General features: G+C 55.6%; 1 pseudogene across 1 annotated transcript in view; it reads right to left on the bottom strand.

The window, feature by feature from the left end:
- The window catches only part of LOC146809165 (IgGFc-binding protein-like), a 234,856-nt pseudogene extending 218,164 nt beyond the window's left edge, over positions 1-16,692 (bottom strand). The window contains exon 1 of the transcript XR_014966070.1: positions 16,242-16,692. The product of XR_014966070.1 is annotated as an IgGFc-binding protein-like (transcript). The remainder of the gene's footprint in view (positions 1-16,241) is intronic.
- Positions 16,693-17,034: the final 342 nt, after the last annotated feature.

Raw genomic sequence — 17,034 nt, 5'->3', positions numbered from 1 at the left:
GGGTAAGTACCCCAACGGTGAACGGGCCCTCTGCACATGCGCACTCAGGCGAGAGGGGCGGGGTTTAACTGATAAGGATCTGACACCAGTTATGACCTTGCCGTAGGCTCAAACATGGATACAGGAATAACTTGTATTACAGTTATGTTAAGGATAGCCATCTGAAATCTGTACATATCAAATGTAATCAAATGTCAATGATATGATTGTCTGCGTAAAGATTTTGTTTTGAAAAAATTAATATTCAATGTTTGATTAATTTTTGTTAATAAAGATGGCCGGGGTTATATTCGACCCCCTTTTCCAATTAAACTCTTGCTCCTGATATTCTGTGGGTCTGAACAAGGGAGGAGGGGGTATAGGTAGTACCAGGCCATATGAGCGCAGTATTGTCACTCACCTGCAAGGCTGCCGCGGCTGAGGCACAGAGGCCAACCCACAGCCTATTATAGATAGCGCTGTCAGACACCTCAATTATGCAGTCTAAGAAGACGCCTACCTGGGAAACAGATGCAGCCAGTTATATTAGAGTACACACACTCCCCCTGCCATAGACACACCCATCGGGCACCGGAGAGGAAGCCGCAGGGCAAGCACCCTGCATACTTCACATAATCCAGAGCACCGCGCTTTTCTTCGGGTCCCTGTGGCAGTCAGTGACTCTTGAGAGCAGACAGAGAGGTCACATGTCCGTGCTGACAAGCAGCCTGAGAGTGCCTGCACTCCAGTGAGGGATGCAGAAGGAGTTTCAGTGCAGGGGAGAAGCACACTAGGAAGAGTGCACACATGGGAGCAGGTGTTCGAGGAAAGAGGCGCCAGAAAACCAGGGGATGCCAAGGGCGCAAGCAGGCCAGTCGGGTAGTGAGTGCGTGCACTCCAGTAAGGGATGCAGAAAGAGCTTCAGAGGGGAGGCACTCAGAAAAGAGACACTCCAGGGCAGGATGCGCTTTGGGAAGGAGGCTGGGCCGAGGACATAAGCTGACATGATACCAGTGAATGCCTAAACTTTAGTGACCGGGGCTTTAGTGCATGGGGGAGACACTCGGAGAAGAGTGAACTCGGGAAGTGACACTCAGGGAAAGATGCGATTTGGGAAGCAGATTAGGCCGAGGACACAAGCACAATGCAAGGCTGCCCGGGGGGGTTACGCAGCAGCCCCGCTAACAAGGCGGCCGCCTTAGTGCCACATGAAGGCACTGGGGGCAGCCGGTCTAGTCCCTGGGCTCAGCCAGGGAAGACGTCCGGCGAATGGCTACTTCCGGCGGAGGGGGGAGGGGCAGGGGTATTTAGGCGGTCCCCGCCCCTTCCTCACCCTCTTGTCCCTCTCGTCTCGCCTTCTTGCCGGTCGTCCGAGTCCCTCGCCGCCATCTGCGTTGGGGACAGCGAGGTTGGTTGAATTGTATCGTGCCGAGCACCTGGCTGATGGACTCCGGCGCTGCGCTGTGGGGCCGGGCTGCACTCATGGATGTGGCACGTCAGATTGGCCTGCCGACTTCGGTGCGAGAACCTAGTGTTTGAGCCTCGGGGGAGCGTCCACATCGGTGAGTCTGTTTGCGCAGGGAAAACGCGGGGCTCTAGTGCAGCGCACCAATTTCATTGTGGGCATATATACTGGCCATGTTGGTGCTCTGATGTTTGTGTGCGGGGTGGTGTGATTAGTGTAGCACCCCCTACAAATGAATCTGTCTCGCGCTGCTTAATACAGCCCAAGGCTCTCGCCTTTCCAACCTCCCTGTCCTCTTCGTGAGAGCTGCTGTGCATAATTATAGCGGTGAGTGCACTACACCACGTCCCGATCTCCCTGCTTCAGGGTCGTATCTGGAACTGGACGGCCTGGCCACGGCTGCGGTCCTCCTCGGTGGTGGGGGGGGGGTGGGGAGAGCACTCCGAGAGCACAGCAGGCTGCGCTGGCAAGGTACCAGCTCGACGGGTCCCTGGGGCTTGACGGGGATCTAGGGAGGAGGTAGCCAGCAGGGAGGAACCTTCCCGCAGTCACTTCACCCTCCATTGTGGGGGGGGCTTGCGTGACACTCCCCCCTCCTCCAGCATGAGAGGCGAGGTATGGCTTTCGGGGAAAGGCTCGAGAGGCCGCTGCCCATTTGGCAGAGGAGGGCCTCGGTGCACGCTAGACTGCCTCTGAGAAAGGGGGTGTGCGGAGAAGCAATATGGCAGGAGGGACAGCAGCTGCACCTTCATGCATGTGTTTTTTGAGCTCCCAGAGGAGCGGGGGCCCGGGCAATCTGCGTTATCGGGAACGGGTGTCATCCGGGGCTCTATGTTAGGTCAGCGCCTGCACGGAATGGCCCTGAGTCCGTGTAGGCTTCGGTGTCAATGCGGTGGCGGTCCGGGTGTTTAGCGATGATCGCGGATGCAGTGGGGGGGAGATGTGGTGCTGCTCCTATGGCCAGCAGCGCCTTCCGGGTACAAGTAACCCGCAGATTATGTGCCGATGCTGCAAAGGGTGGTCCCTGAGTTCACGCATTCTGGTGGACCAGCACGTCTTGCCAGGGCCTTTACTGAGAGTCGCCATGGGGGCTACCCGCACCTCCACCCCCCAGCCATATGCAGGGTAGCTCAGTGGCAGAGCTTGTGCTGTGTGTGCACGAGACCCAACGATACAATTCCCTCCTCTGCTACCTCCGGGCATTTCTCGTCCTCCCCGCACCTGAATGGGTAATGTACTAAGGTGCTACGTAAGCGCTCCAATCTTCTGGCGGTTTGCGCCATATATGATACGCAACAATAAATTTGAACGGCACATCCTGCTTGTCAATCAGTCTATTGTACTGGCCTGGATGTGCATTGCTTATGGTGCCTGCGCTCCTATACCTTCGGGTCGTCTGCCGATACCGGGTGCAGGGCTCCTGTGTGTTGTGGAGAGGTGTGGCTCACTGGTTAGAGGCGGCAGACCCGTAAACAGAGAATCGGCCAGGGACCAGGGTTCAATTCCTGACGCGGCAGGGTCGTGGACCAGGGTCAAAACGGACTCGATAATTCTCGCCTTGGTACCTACTCTAACCAGGAACACACTCGGCAACTCTGGGCATTAAGCTTGCCTCATCTCTACAACGGCCCCCCACAGACGCCAGGGATGCCTGGTTTCACCTTGGAGATACCCAGAAAGGGACCATCTCACAGGGATAGCCAGGACGGGTTCCCCAGCGGTCTACAGCGCCGGGACGCCCCGTTGCTGGGGCAGCTGTGCGCTTTACAAGTCTACAACATTTACATTTACATTTACACATTTACATTTACCTCCGGTCCAGTTGGTTTTGAGCCAGCACTTGCTCATCGGGTCATATGCACTCCTGTCTGTCAGCTATCGTTGCCGAGGCAGGTCGATCCTCTTTTCGGGGTATGCTCTCTTTCTATCTGTCAGCTAGCGGTTGCAGATGCAGGTCAGTCTTGTTTTCGGGGTTGTGAGGGAGGCATGCTGATGGGTAGAGTACCCATGGTGGGGCCCATATCCTCACTTGAGTGTTGGCGCTCCCTCTCGGCACTATGCAACAGCCCAACAAACACAGCTGATAGCCCCCGAATAGGCTTCGGGCATGTGGGGGCTTTCTGCAAATACGAGCAAGGTCCTATGGGGTGAGGTATAAGGTCCAGGGGAAACTGCAGACCTTCGCTCGGAAAGAGAACGTGTCCAGCTGGACGCCAGCTTAGCAGCCGGTGATTCAAGAATGGATAGGTTATTAGGTATTTAACACGATTATCCACAGCGCACCATTATCGTCCTTCTTGTTTACTTGGTTATTACGGCCAGCCGGTACGGTGATGCGATCGGTGTATTAGCGCAGCCAGGGCCTAAGGGCTAGTACGTGATATGGTGCCACATTATTGCATGCTTCATTTTATATTTACACCGCCGCACAAAGCTAAAGATAATGGAGTAATTGCCCAACTATATCTAGGAGTATAGTGCTGCAGGGCTGCGCGGTAGTTTTATCTTGGGCGGTACACTGTTGGGGGGAAATTCGTTCAGAGTTTCCATATCAGACGAAGCAAGCAATCTATAGACCGTGGACTTTGAAGGCTCTTGTCTAAAAAATGTTGGCTCTTTTTTAGAATCAGGTATGCCACCAGGGAGAGGATGTGGCATATCGGCCCCAGCTGCTAAATTTAAGGCTAGGGGGTAGCATGTTCTAGTATTGCGGCAACATTAGGCAGGGGCAGTCGGCACAGATAAAGAGGTTAGGAACCCTGCGCTGATGGTGTTCGCCATCCACAAAGGAGAGATCGGTGCATGGTGGTGCATGAGCCCCATCCTGTAGTTAACAGGAATGTAGTGCGTTCCATGTTTGTAATTACCTTGTTTTGAACAGGCCATTGTGGGCATGATGCCAGTTATATCCTGTGACCATGCGGGTGCCAGGGTCTGCGGTCAACAGGCCATCAGACTCCTCGGTCGAAGTATCCTCGAACTTGAGGGCAGTGAGAGACGTCTTACTGGGCCATTCCTTGCTGCATCCGGGAGGCCGCGGCTCCTTTCTATCTTTTGTATATAGTGTAGGTAGGAGTCCTGACCAGAATGCGGAATTTCAAATACCAATACGTCACCGACAAGGGATAGAACCTGAGCAGAAAAACCCGGGGGGCACATGCTGCGATCGCCTTGGATTACGTTGGGACGGAGTGCGAGTGCTCAGGTTAAGCCTTCTTGGCTGCCCTAGATTTGTGGACACAGCGCTCTGTGGCAACCCAAGCATAGGTACATGGCGTCGCGGTTGTTAGTTTAATAGGAACGCGGCGACTTTTCAGCTCATCTATGTGCGGGCGGGGTCCGCTCGGCGCGTCTGTCTTTTTCCAAACTGCAACTCGGCATCAATAAGGGCCCTTCCATTTCTGGTGCTTCGCATCAGGGGTATGATCTTTTTGGGTTTGTGGCTCGAACTGGTGCATTTTCTTATATTTATGTCTCATTGGCTTTATTATGCTTGCGATAAGTGTCACTCACACTTGGGTAACTATCACTCTTTAGACTGTTTGCGAAAACATCACCATAGCAAAATTAAGGTTCGGCAGTATTGTTCAATGTGTTTGACCCCACTCTGGTGCCATCCATATTCGAACCAGATCATCTATGGGTATGTTGATAAACGCCAGTGACATCATGCAGCGAGTCTGGTGATTTGGGTCTCGGCCGCGTGCGTGCGGTCAGCCCATAGGGCCTAATCTTCGCCTACTGGTCAGACAGCTGTGGATTTGTCCACCGAGCAGCAGTCTGTTGGGAATGTCTGAGAATGTGTCAGACATGGTGAGGGAGGCCAGGTTCGGGAACCGAACCTCTGGATATGGTTTTGAGCCTTATTGCATCAACGTTTTCTTATTTCCGGATATCTTTCTACCTTGGGTACTGTTGCTACACGGGTCTCTGCGTTTCAGCGCTTTCATTAAAGCACAATTAGTATGTGGTGTGCAGTTGATAGGCTGGATACATTAGTGTTATAAGGAAAGGTTGTGTCTGTTGTTCCCTTCCCTTCATAAGAGCTTGGCTGTGTGTGTGACATATCGTCCAGTTTCCATGACTGTATAAGTATATTCCAATGAAGAGTAGAATTATAGAGCAGGGATGAGCGTGCAGATGGAATTTTGGAATGTTATTTGGTTACCTGCATGCTAGCGTCATTCAAATTACATCCATGAATCGTGAGGTGTTGCTAGTTTTGATGACATCAGTAGGAGTGATGAAGGGGAAGCCTGGCAAGTAAAAATAATGTTAGAACAGGGTACGTCAGCACTGGAATGCCAGGGGCGGTGTTGGAACTGGCCAGGCGATGCAGTGTGATTATTGGAGGGTGCAGGGACGATCACGCCGTTAACCAGGTCCCGGGGTCATCACGCCGCTGTGTTGAACGCGTAACAGGGGTGACGAGGGGGCTTACCAGTCATTGCTTTCTATTGAGCGGTAGCTGACTTCACGTCATCGGGGCATTATGTTATACATATTGCGGGAACAATGGTTGTTTGCTTGATTTTCTTGTCCCCTACATGACTGCAAGAGGCGCACCGCGGCAACAAGGCTCAAGTCAGGGAGGACTAGTGCCAGCTGGCTCAGTGGGGGCGGTCTGTGACGGTTGGTAACTAGGTGAGAGGTGTATGCAGTCACCGCTGTGGGGTGCCTAGTTGGCGATTATGGGTGTGCGGTTTGAATAGTTTATTCACTGCCTCTGGGATACTCTGGCTAGCGACCTAGGGGGTGAGTAGGAGTTAGATATAAGGTGTACTTTCTTTTGTGGGGGCTTCGGCCAGGCTCAGGGCAGACCTTCGCCATCCAGAACTCCGCTTGTTACAGTGGTAGAGTATGCCTAGGAGTTGTTCGCAGTCCATTTGCAACCGCATCACAGGGTAAACGTGTTAGGCCACATGGCTTGTGTAGGCCTCTTGTGGTGGAGCCTGGTTCTAGAGTTAACGTCGTACTAGTGGGTCTTGTGCTTTCATCGCATGATTAGTCCCGGTCATGGGCCGATTTTATCAGGGTTAGCTGGCTGGGGGTGCCGAAGCATCAGAAGCACGGAGCAGCTTTCAGCCAAAAGGGTAAGGTTGATATCTGATGCATGGGGCATCTGATAGATCTGAGATGCACTCCATTGTACCACCTCCGGTGCTTTGAGGTCTGTTGCTACCGCCGCTTCAATGGAAGCCATTGGCTAGCGGGTTGCTCTGAGCGGAGTATTTGTAGGCTTTATCAACGCTATCCGCCGCCAGTTCAAACGTGCATGTTTTACTAATTTATACTATGCAGAGCACATGCACCAATTCCCAGGCTCCTGCAGGAGGTGCGTAATAAGGTCGTAGCAACCTGGCAAGGGGACTGTGCCAAGTGTGGTGGGTAGCATGTCGTTTGGTTTGGGCATGAGCGCGGCATGTCCTTTCGCCGAGGGGCGGCGAAGTTGGTGGCCTGGGCTCCCAGCAGTATGGCTTCTGAATTCGGGTTGACGATATTGGAAATGTTGTTGTTTGTGGCAGGTCACCTTATTTGGGGTTAGAGGTCTGCGGGTCGATGGACCGGCCGGTGTTTTCCTGTACTCAGGTCGGTGAGCGATAACTTTGGGTGTTGTGGTGTCCATGGTAAGTTCTGGGCAGGGAGACTCGGGTCTAGGTACTGGAAAAAATGGTGCATGCTAAGTAGTCTTGAAGGCCCGCCTCACCCCTGGCAAAGATGGCAAGCAGGGGTCAAAGGGGGAACGGAGCTATCAGCCGTCAATCTGTTGAGCTTATAAACAGCAGAAAAGTCGGAGGGAGGCGGCTGAGTTGCCCTTGCATAGTTTGTCTCGCTTCAGGGCCAGTTGGGGTCACTGTTATGGGTAAGGTTAGACTGTCTGGTTGCATTGGATACTTTGACAAGTTGCTCCTGCTCAGGCAAAACGGCGAAAAGTGGTAATTTGGGGGGCGTGAACCAGGTGTCCTAGAAACTGAGCAGAGCTTGCACTCCCGCTATGGCAGACCATGGTTGTCAACATTCTCCAAGGACACCATTATTAGCAGGAAGGTATTGCACCATGGAGAGCCAATGGCTGGGGTTCGTACACAGCAGTAGTAGGGCATCTCTTTCTGTGTCTGCAGGCCAAGTGTACCATCGATAGCTCCAGCAGCTGTAATGCTGCTTTTGCGTCCGGGACTGGGCCTGGCAATGTCGTGAACTATTGCAGCCAGTCATGGCACAGGCAAAGATTACCTGTGTGGGTACAACGGCACTTAGCAGTGGAGTCAGCTGAGTGTCATCGTACCCTGGTATACCGTCAGTGACATAAGTATGGTTGGGGCTACATACGATCAGGCACCCTCTGCCTGCCGGGGCGGGAGTGTGCCAGTGCCCAGACGGTGTGGGTTGCCTGGGTAGGGCTGACATATATGGGGGTGAGCAATAATACGGACAATCATATGAGCTCTCTTGCAGTCACAGAAGGTTAAGTTGACATTTTGATGGCATGGTGCCATTTGCTTCATCACACGCAATTCCCTTGGTAGACGTCTGTGAACATTCTGAATGCTATGTTAGGGGTTAGCACGTTGTCATGCCTTTCAGAGGTATTTTAGCTCAGGCCGGGCCATTCAGGGGTTAGATGCCGGTGGTCTGCCCTGGGATTCATGTTAACAGGCAGATTGGGCGGCCGAATTTAGAGGGGCTTGGGTACGACCTCTGGTTCAGGCGCAGATCTTGGTCGCACTTAGTATCCCGTCCTCGAGTTCGTGGAAACAGGCACAGTGATTTGAGTGACGTTAATGTGTGAAAAGTTTCGCCCTCCAGCCTGGGCTGGCAGCTGCAGGTTGAGGAAGTTGCCTTCCAACCAGGGCGACATGGTACATAGGTTTGGTGGGAAACACAAGTTGCAGATCCTGGTAGGTTCACTTAGTACGCCGGCCTTGAGTTCAAGGAAACAGGTACCATTGATTTGAGTAACGGTAACGGGTAATTTCTCCCACCCTCCAGCACTGGCGGGCAGCTATGCAGGTTGTGGAAGTGGCCTTCCTACGGGGGCGATTTGGTCCATAAGATTGGGGGAAACTCCTGGGAAACCAATTTGGGTGACAAAGTAGCAGGAGAACATTTGGCATTCCCGGTATTCAAAATAGAGAGGTATTTTATACGTTGGTTCCCCCCTGGGTCACTCGGTACTGTCTGCTCCCTGGTATACTAGTGGACGTTTGGGAGGGCAAGGCCTTACAGTGAGTGGTGACTGACGGAAGGCGATGGACATACTCCGACTAGTGCTAGACTCAGATATCAAGTGTAGGAGGATGTAGAGCGGGCTTGTCGACTCTTACCGCCCCCCTCATTGGCACTTCATGGCAGGAGTGGCGGTCAAAGGTGCTGTTCTTCAGCCAGTCAAAGGTAACATTGGACCTACGCCTACTTTTAGGTTTCAGGTCATTTCAGTCAAAAATCCACGGGGAGTTTAGAAAGGATCGGGGCACCTGTCCAGAAGGGGCATGCTGGCCTCCGGTCCTGTATGGGCTAAGACTTGTTTTGGCTGGACCTGGGAGAGGCCCGGTATCAGCAGTGTAAGCAAAGAGGCCTAGCTTGGTGGGGGGCCCTGGTTGTGACGGTAGCCACCCCCAGAGCTGTGGAGGAGTTACAGGGCGATCCAGAGTCTGCAGATACCAAGGGGTACTTCATGCAGCAGCACAGCGTGGTGCTAAGCCAGGATACCCAGGGATGTCTAGAGTTGTCCCCTGGAAGAAATACGGCACCCCGTTAGTCCTACGGGTGGTTGTGGGTCTGAGCAACCGGGGGCTGCCAGCATACGCTCCACCCACCTCTTTCGGGGGGGGGCGTGAGTAAGCACGTGGACTGGTGGTCCACGGATGGGAGGGGTGGCCCCTCCCAAGATTTGGTATGCACCAATTGGTGACTGCCACGGTGTAATTTAGGCTTATCAGACGGGCAGGCGGCATAGGGGCTGGCCAGCCCTGGGATCGGATCGGCCGTAAGATAACCCACAATGTTTGCATATTGGTTATGCTAATAAACCTGCAGCAATATTTCTCCACTTACAAAAGTGTTGTGTGGTTTATTTATGTACTTACTATGTGTTATGTGACAACAGTTGCCGATATTGGCACTATGCAAGGCTGCCCGGGGGGGTTGCGCAGCAGCCCCCCTAACAGGGCGGCCGCCTTAGTGCCGCATGAAGGCACTGGGGGCAGCCGGTCTAGTCCCTGGGCTCAGCCAGGGAAGACGTCCGGCGAATGGCTACTTCCGGCAGAGGGGGGAGGGGGCAGGGGTATTTAGGCGGTCCCCGCCCCTTCCTCTCCCTCTTGTCCCTCTAGTCTCGCCTTGCCCGCCCCTCCGCTTACCCAGCAGACGGAGGTACAAGGGGGGGTTAGGCTTTCTAACATGTTACTTTGTGTTGCAGGAGGAGTTACAGGGCGATCCAGATTCTGCAGATACCAAGGGGTACTTCATGCAGCAGCACAGCGTGGTGCTAAGCCAGGATACCCAGGGATGTCTAGAGTTGTCCCCTGGAAGAACTACGGCACCCCGTTAGTCCTACGGGCGGTTGTGGGTCTGAGCAACCGGGGGCTGCCAGCATACGCTCCGCCCACCTCTTTCGGGGGGGGCGTGAGTAAGCACGTGGACTGGTGGTCCACAGATGGGAGGGGTGGCCGCTCCCAAGATTTGGTATGCACCAATTGGCGACTGCCACGGTGTAATTTAGGCTTATCAGACGGGCAGGCGGCATAGGGGTTGGCCTGCCCTGGGATCGGATCGCCCGTTAGATAACCCACCATGTTTGCATATTGGTTATGCTAATAAACCTGCAGCAATATTTCTCCACTTACAAAAGTGTTGTGTGGTTTATTTATGTACTTACTATGTGTTATGTGACAACAGTTGTCGATATTGGCACTAATGACACCAGCGAGTGCCTGGGCTCCAGTGGCAAGGGGTTGAGTGCACTCAGGGGGAAAGACACTCAAGGAAAAGAAGGACGGAGAGCTGGGAAGGGGCACTCGAGAAAGGATGTACTCAAAGAAGAATGCACCCCTGTGACGGAATACATTCTCTTATTTATTTATTTATTTATTTAGTGAAGGGCTGACTTGTGACAGGCGGCCACCTTCTATTATTATGAAATCTGTTTATTGGCAATTCGTTAATATAGACATAGCACATGTCATAAATGAAGTATCACACAGGCAATGAGTCAGCCATTCTGAGTAGTCCCCGCCAGTTGTGAGTATGGCGAACAACAGGATCAAACGCCACCCTCATGTGCTAAGCAAGATAAAATTTATGGGTCTCAGGACCACCGCCCTTATCTAAACAGTTCCATGGAACAACAAAAAGAAAGAGGCAAAACAACAGAAGCCCCAGCACAACAGCAGCAGCAGGTTCGGTCTTTAACCATATGATCCCCAAGGCACCTCTCCCGGCCCGACTCCCCCCACCCGGTCCCCACCCCCCGGTACAAACAGTTCCATTAAAGGCAATTTTCAGTGTCCGCACACATGCCCGGTTCAGTGAGGGCCTCCGCATCAGTCCCCAAGTTAGACCCCCGGGGCTCACCTCCGTTCCCCCCCTCCTCAGGGAGTGCCTCCGCAGTGCTTGTCCCACAGAGCCCCAGGGCGTCCCCATCCAGCTGCATCAGGGTCTGCAAGTGTGTGCCCCACTGGTTCGCTATAGGCGTGCGCCTGAGGCCCAACGTTTCTTCTCGCAAAAGGGCCGTACCCTCCACCCCCGCCCACACCAGCAGGGAGCTCCGCCATGCTTGCGCTCGGGGGGGTTCAGCTGCCTTCCAGCGCTTGGTGATCAACCGCTTCGCCACCACCAAACCCAGGTCGAAGAAGCGAGAGGCAACCTTCGTGGGGGGAGTTCTACGAAACAAGTGCAGCAAACAGGCCGGCCATTCCCGCTGCGCCAGCGGGCCGGCGCATTTACTTAACGCTCCATGCACCGTCCGCCAATACGATTCTAGTGCTGGACAACTCCATAACATGTGCACCAGTCCAGCATCCAGAGCCTTGCAGCGTGGGCAGTCTGCATCCGCGCGATGGAAATATCGATTTATGGAGTCAGGAGTGAGATATGCTCTGTGTAGTATAAAGTATTGGATTTGGCGAAACCGCAAGTTCCTGGGAACCCGCGTTGGCCCCCGTAGCGCATCCCTCCATTCCTTGTCAGCCATGGGGCGATCCAAGTCCGCTTCCCATTTACCGCGCAAAGGAGACAGGTCGCTCGCCGCCTGTGTGCGCAGGGAGGCCGCGAACCAACGGATCATGTGACTGCCCCGTCCCATGACATGGAGGTATTGCATCATGAGGTGCTGTGCCGGCTCCTCCTGAAGAGCTCCCCACCTGTTCGTCAATGTCGCGATCAGCGAGCAGTGATGGAGGAATTGACCGGCTGGTAACCCCGTCTCCTCCGCTAATTGAGCGAATGGGATAAGCGCACCATCACGGTAGAGGTCCCCCAATGTGCAGATGTCCGCCGCGTGCCATTCCGTAAGCTCCGTCGAGCGCAGTATCCCCTGTCCACTAGGCGAGCCCTCAATCGGCATGGCAGGAGCGTAAGGGACATTCGACCGGGTCAAGTAAAGGGCACGCCGGTAGCATTTGTAGGCCACTGCCACAAGGAGGGGACCCGGTTTGACCACTCTGGCCGTCGGGTGGAACGCCGCAATGATATCCGCCAGGGGGAGCGGTGGCTCCGCGGACGCCGTGTCATCCCTCTCCCTATCTGCCAACCACCTGGCTACCCACTGCAGCTGCGCTGCTAGGTAATAGTGCGCAAAGCACGGCATCGCGAGTCCCCCCTGACCCGTGGGGAGATATAACTTAGATAGTGCCCCTCCGTGGCGTGCGTTACCCCATACAAAATCCCGGAGTGAGCGCTCCAGGGTGGCAAAGAATGGACGCCGGGATGGAGATCGGCATATTAGCAAAATAGTAGAGGAGCCTGGGCAGAGCCACCATTTTGACCAAGGCAATGCGGCCTGTGACCGCGAGAGGGAGGGTACCCCAGAAACGCATCTGGGCCCTGATCGCCGTTACCGCCCTGCCCAAGTTGCCCTCCACCAGGTCAGCTGGCTGCCTATACACCTGGATGCCCAGGTAACGGAAGGTGTCCGGATGCCACCTGACAGGCACACCCCCCAGATGATACTGGGGATCCAGAGCGTCAGCGCAGAACGGGTAAAGGCACGATTTGGCCGCATTCACCCTTAACCCGGATAGCGCAGCAAATTCCGTTAGGACTCGCTCAACGTCCCCTGAAATGTTCGCCACGTCTTTAACGAAGACCAGGAGGTCATCCGCATGTAAGGAGACCTGGTGCGTTGCGTCGCCCATGGGAATGCCGTCCGTCAAAACCTTCCGTAGGGTGGCCGCTAAGGGCTCTATGGCAAGCGCAAAAAGTAGAGGCGAAAGAGGGCACCCCTGCCTGGTACCACGGCCGACTGAAATGGCCTCAGAGATGTATGGGCCAGTTCTCACCCGGACCACAGGATTCTTATAAAGAAGCGCCGCCATTTGTAGGAACCCGAGGCCTAGTCCATAGTGCGACAATGCTGCCACTAGGTACCCCCATTCAAGGCAATCGAAGGCCTTTTCAAGGTCCAATACTAAACAGCCCGCTCGCGTCCAATGCTGTGCGCCATGTGCGGCAACGCGGAAGAACCGACGGAGGTTAAGCGAGGTGCTGCGCTTCGGCACAAACCCATTCTGGTCCCTGTGAACCAGGACAGGTACAGTGGGGGCCAGCCGCTCCGCCAGGACCTTGGCCAGAATTTTATAATCGGTGTTGAGAAGGGCGAGGGGGCGATAGGACCCAGGTTAGTAGGGTCACGTCCTGGCTTGGGTAAAGAGATCAGGTAGGCCGCTCTCATGGAGGCGGGCAGGGTAGCTTCCTCAAGGGCCGTGAGATAAAACGCGTGCAGTCTGGGCACCAGAGACTCCCGATATGCTTTATAGTACTCCGCCGGGAGACCATCCGGCCCAGGCGCCTTGCCAGAAGCCAGTGAGGACACCGCTTCCCCTATCTCCTCCAGCGTGAGGGGACCTTCTAATGTTTCCTGGTGGGCATCCGGAACCGTGGGCAGGCAGGCGGCCTCTAGAAACTGGTCTAGATCCTGTGCCTGTCGGCGCCCGTTGAAGTGTACAGGGCCTTGTAATGCACTGTGAGTATCTGATGGATCTCCTGTTGCGTGTGTACCAGCATCCCATCCGATCCACGGATGGAGGCTATTGGTGCGTAGCCCGATTCCTGCCTGATCAACCAGGCCAACAACTGCCCCGCCCTATCAGATGTGGCGTGGACCCGAGCCGAATGTGCAGCGTAGTTATGGCAGCGCAATCTCTCCAGCAGCTCAGCGTGGCGTGCCCGGAGCCGCGCCAGCCGGGTCGAGTCTCGACCTCCTCCCTCACCATGGCGTTCACACGACAATAGCCGCGATTCCAAAGCGGTAAGCAGTAACGTAAGCTGCTTACGAATATTCCCCGTCGCCCCTAGGCAATGTCCCCGCATGGTAGATTTGTGCGCGTCCCATTCCGTCAGCACGCTCCCTGCCGTACCCTCGTTGAGATCAAAGAACTGTTCGACCGCTGTGCTGAGTGAAGTTCGAAACTCCGCATCCTCAAGAGCGGCCGGTTGCAGACGCCACGTGGGAATGGGGGGCCTCCCCAGGTCCCAGCAGAGACGCAGCCTAAGAGGATTGTGATCCGAGTGGGTCCAGCCCAGGTAGTCCGCCTGGACTATCAATGGGTCCAGCGAAGGAGAACCCACCACCCTGTCAAGGCGGACGTGAAGGTCATGTACCGCCGAATAATATGAATAGAGTCGGTCAGTGGGGTGTAAGGTACGCCAGACGTCATGCAGGGCCCATCGCGACAGCCAATCAGTAAGGTTCCTCGCGTTCGAGACTGCCTGTGTGCTACGGAGCGGCGGGTAGGATCTATCAAGGCTCGTGTCCAGCACCACGTTAAAGTCCCCACCCAGTAACCAGGGAAGACCCACATACGGGGTTGAGGCCACCGAGAGTTGATCTAGGAACGATGGTTGGTCGACGTTCGGGGCATAGATGGATCCCAAAAGCATAGAGTGCCCGTTGAGCCTCCCCTGAACTAGTGTGTATCGTCCAGCAGGATCAATCACTACTTCGGAGCATGTGAAGGGTGTACCCAAATCAACGTACCCCGAGCATGCATATGTGGTCCCAAAAAGCTGCCCCCTCCACCGAGCGCGTAATTTATCCAATTCTGGCCGTGTCATGTGTGTCTCCTGGAGAAGGGCCACCGCTATCCTTTGCCGCTGCAAGTAGGCAAAAACAGAGTATCGGCAGGCCGGTGTGTGCATGCCTCTAATGTTCCATGTGACTATCGCAGTGTCAGCCATCAGTGTTGAGTGTGGACAACGCGAGGCCCACGGGCAGGAGCGGGCCAGCCAGGGGGAGGAAGGGGACCAAGATCACTGTTGCCCAGACCGCCTGCTGCAATAACATGGTGTACAATAGAACTGCAGAACACTGCAGAGTGTAGGTAAACAAAGCTAAAAGTAAGATTAACAAAAGGAATTCCATAACTGCAAGGGCAAACCCCAGAACGGGCATTCGTCCAAACATGTAAGACTCGATCGCCTGTGAACTACCAGGCCAAATATGTGCTAGTGGGTGCCGAAGGGCAATACTGCTGGTCCCGGTCTGCAAGAGCCCCGTGTTACCCCTGTCAGAGCCTCGTGTGCCTGCAGGACCGCCAGTCGCGCAAATGCTCCCCAGAGGAGTGTGTGTGGGCATCGCCGCCACCCCGCACCCCCACGACCAAGGCATGCGTGGACTCCCTACCCCGTCCTGCGTGTAAGGGAACCCACACTGTCCCTCCAGCCCCCGTGACACCTGCGGCACCCCAACCAGCCCAGTCGTGTAAGCATAAAGAGCCACAGAACCACAAACCACAAACCAAGAGGCAACAGAGGCAGGAAACCCCCCCCCCCCTTCAAGAGTAGTCCGCAGCACTCAACCCACCACCGCAGGGCACCTGCATTGAACACAGTGCAATCAGACAAGAGTTCACCCCCAGAAGGTCGGCCGTCTGGGGAGTCACCACTGGTAACACCTGGTCCTCTGAAAGTATGATGGACGGGGAGGAGGACTGGTCAGTCTCAGTGTCACTGTGTGCGCGGGCCGCCGCGTCCCCTTAGCTGCTCACAGATCCCTGGGTGGCCACCGCCTCAAGAGCCTCCAGCCGTTCCATGCGCATCCTCTCTGGACTCGGGCCGCAGGAGGACTCGGCCCCGCCCCACCGCGTCAGTCCCTCTGTCTCCGTCGTCTCAGTCGTTTCTCCCAGCACCCCACGAGGCGCGGGTCCGCGGGTCCGCGGGCCTGGGGTCACCATGTTGGCCTGTTTCCTCCAGCCAGTCCCAGACATCAGACGGGGCGTCGAAAAAACGTGTCCCATCCTTCGTGACCACCCTGAGGCGCGAGGGGAACAGCAGGGAATATTGGATTTGCAGTTCACGGAGTCGGCGTTTCACCTCCAGATAGTTACTCCTCCGCTTCTGAACGGTCGCAGTATAGTCCGGGAACAGTATCACTGTGCCACCCCCTACCGTCAGGGCACCCATTTTCCTCGTTTCCCGGAGGATCACGTCCCTGTCACGGTAGTTGAGGAGCCGAAACAGGAAAGGACGCAGCCGTGCCCCAGGGACAGGTCTCCGCATCGGCACTCTGTGCGCCCGCACCACCACAAACTGCGGGGAGAGCACCCCCGGGGGTAGTATGTCCCGCAACCAGCCTTCAACAAACTGCTCCGGTCGTCGTCCTTCACGACGCGTATGTTCTGGCGCCGAGAGCGGCCCTCTGCATCCTCTGCACGGTCCTCTAGAGTGTTAACGCGGTCCATCAGGTCTTGCAAAGTGGCAGAGTGGTTGCGCACTATCGGCTGGATATTCTGCAATGCCTGACTTTGACTGGCAACAGTGTCCGCCAGTTTACGATGGTCGGCATGGACTAAAGTGAAGTCAACCGTGACTTTGTCGATCCGGGATTCCAGGGAGGTTCTGGTTTGTTCCAGCGTGTTGCCCAGTCGGTCGACCGCTGCCAGCATGGCATCCATCTTGGCTTCCAAAGTCGACGCAGGCGGTGCCGCAGTCCCAGCAGAGCGTCCCGGCGCCGCGTCAGGACCCTCCGCCCTCAGCCTGCTCTCGGCGTGTTTGTTCCGAAGCCGCCCCATGGCCAGTTGCTGCGCCGACGGCATTCGGAGGGTCCAGTGGTGTGTCGAGATCGACCGGGACTCCAGGCACCTCTAGATGCCGGTAGCAAGGCGCCCAGTCCCGCTACCACGAGTTGGGCAAATGCCAGGGGGTCAGGGCGCAGGGCAGCTTCACTGGCGGGGGAAGATTGTCGCGGTCTGTGGGTCAACCGACAGCCGGCACCGGGATCAAGGCCATCCCCCAGCCTGCACACTGCCTAGTCCACAATGGCTGGACCACAGCAACGCGCCCAGCAGCAGGCAAGCGGCCAGTCCCCCAAGCTCCTCACGGTGGGCCGGTCCGTCCGATTACTCCCACGGCGCTGTTCTCAGGGCCACATCACGCTC

Source organism: Triturus cristatus, chromosome 7 (genome assembly GCF_964204655.1).
Source record: "Triturus cristatus chromosome 7, aTriCri1.1, whole genome shotgun sequence".
NCBI classification, from domain to species: Eukaryota; Metazoa; Chordata; class Amphibia; order Caudata; family Salamandridae; genus Triturus; species Triturus cristatus.
The sequence above is the reverse complement of the archived record's forward strand: the minus strand, read 5'-3'. Positions and strand labels throughout refer to the sequence as shown.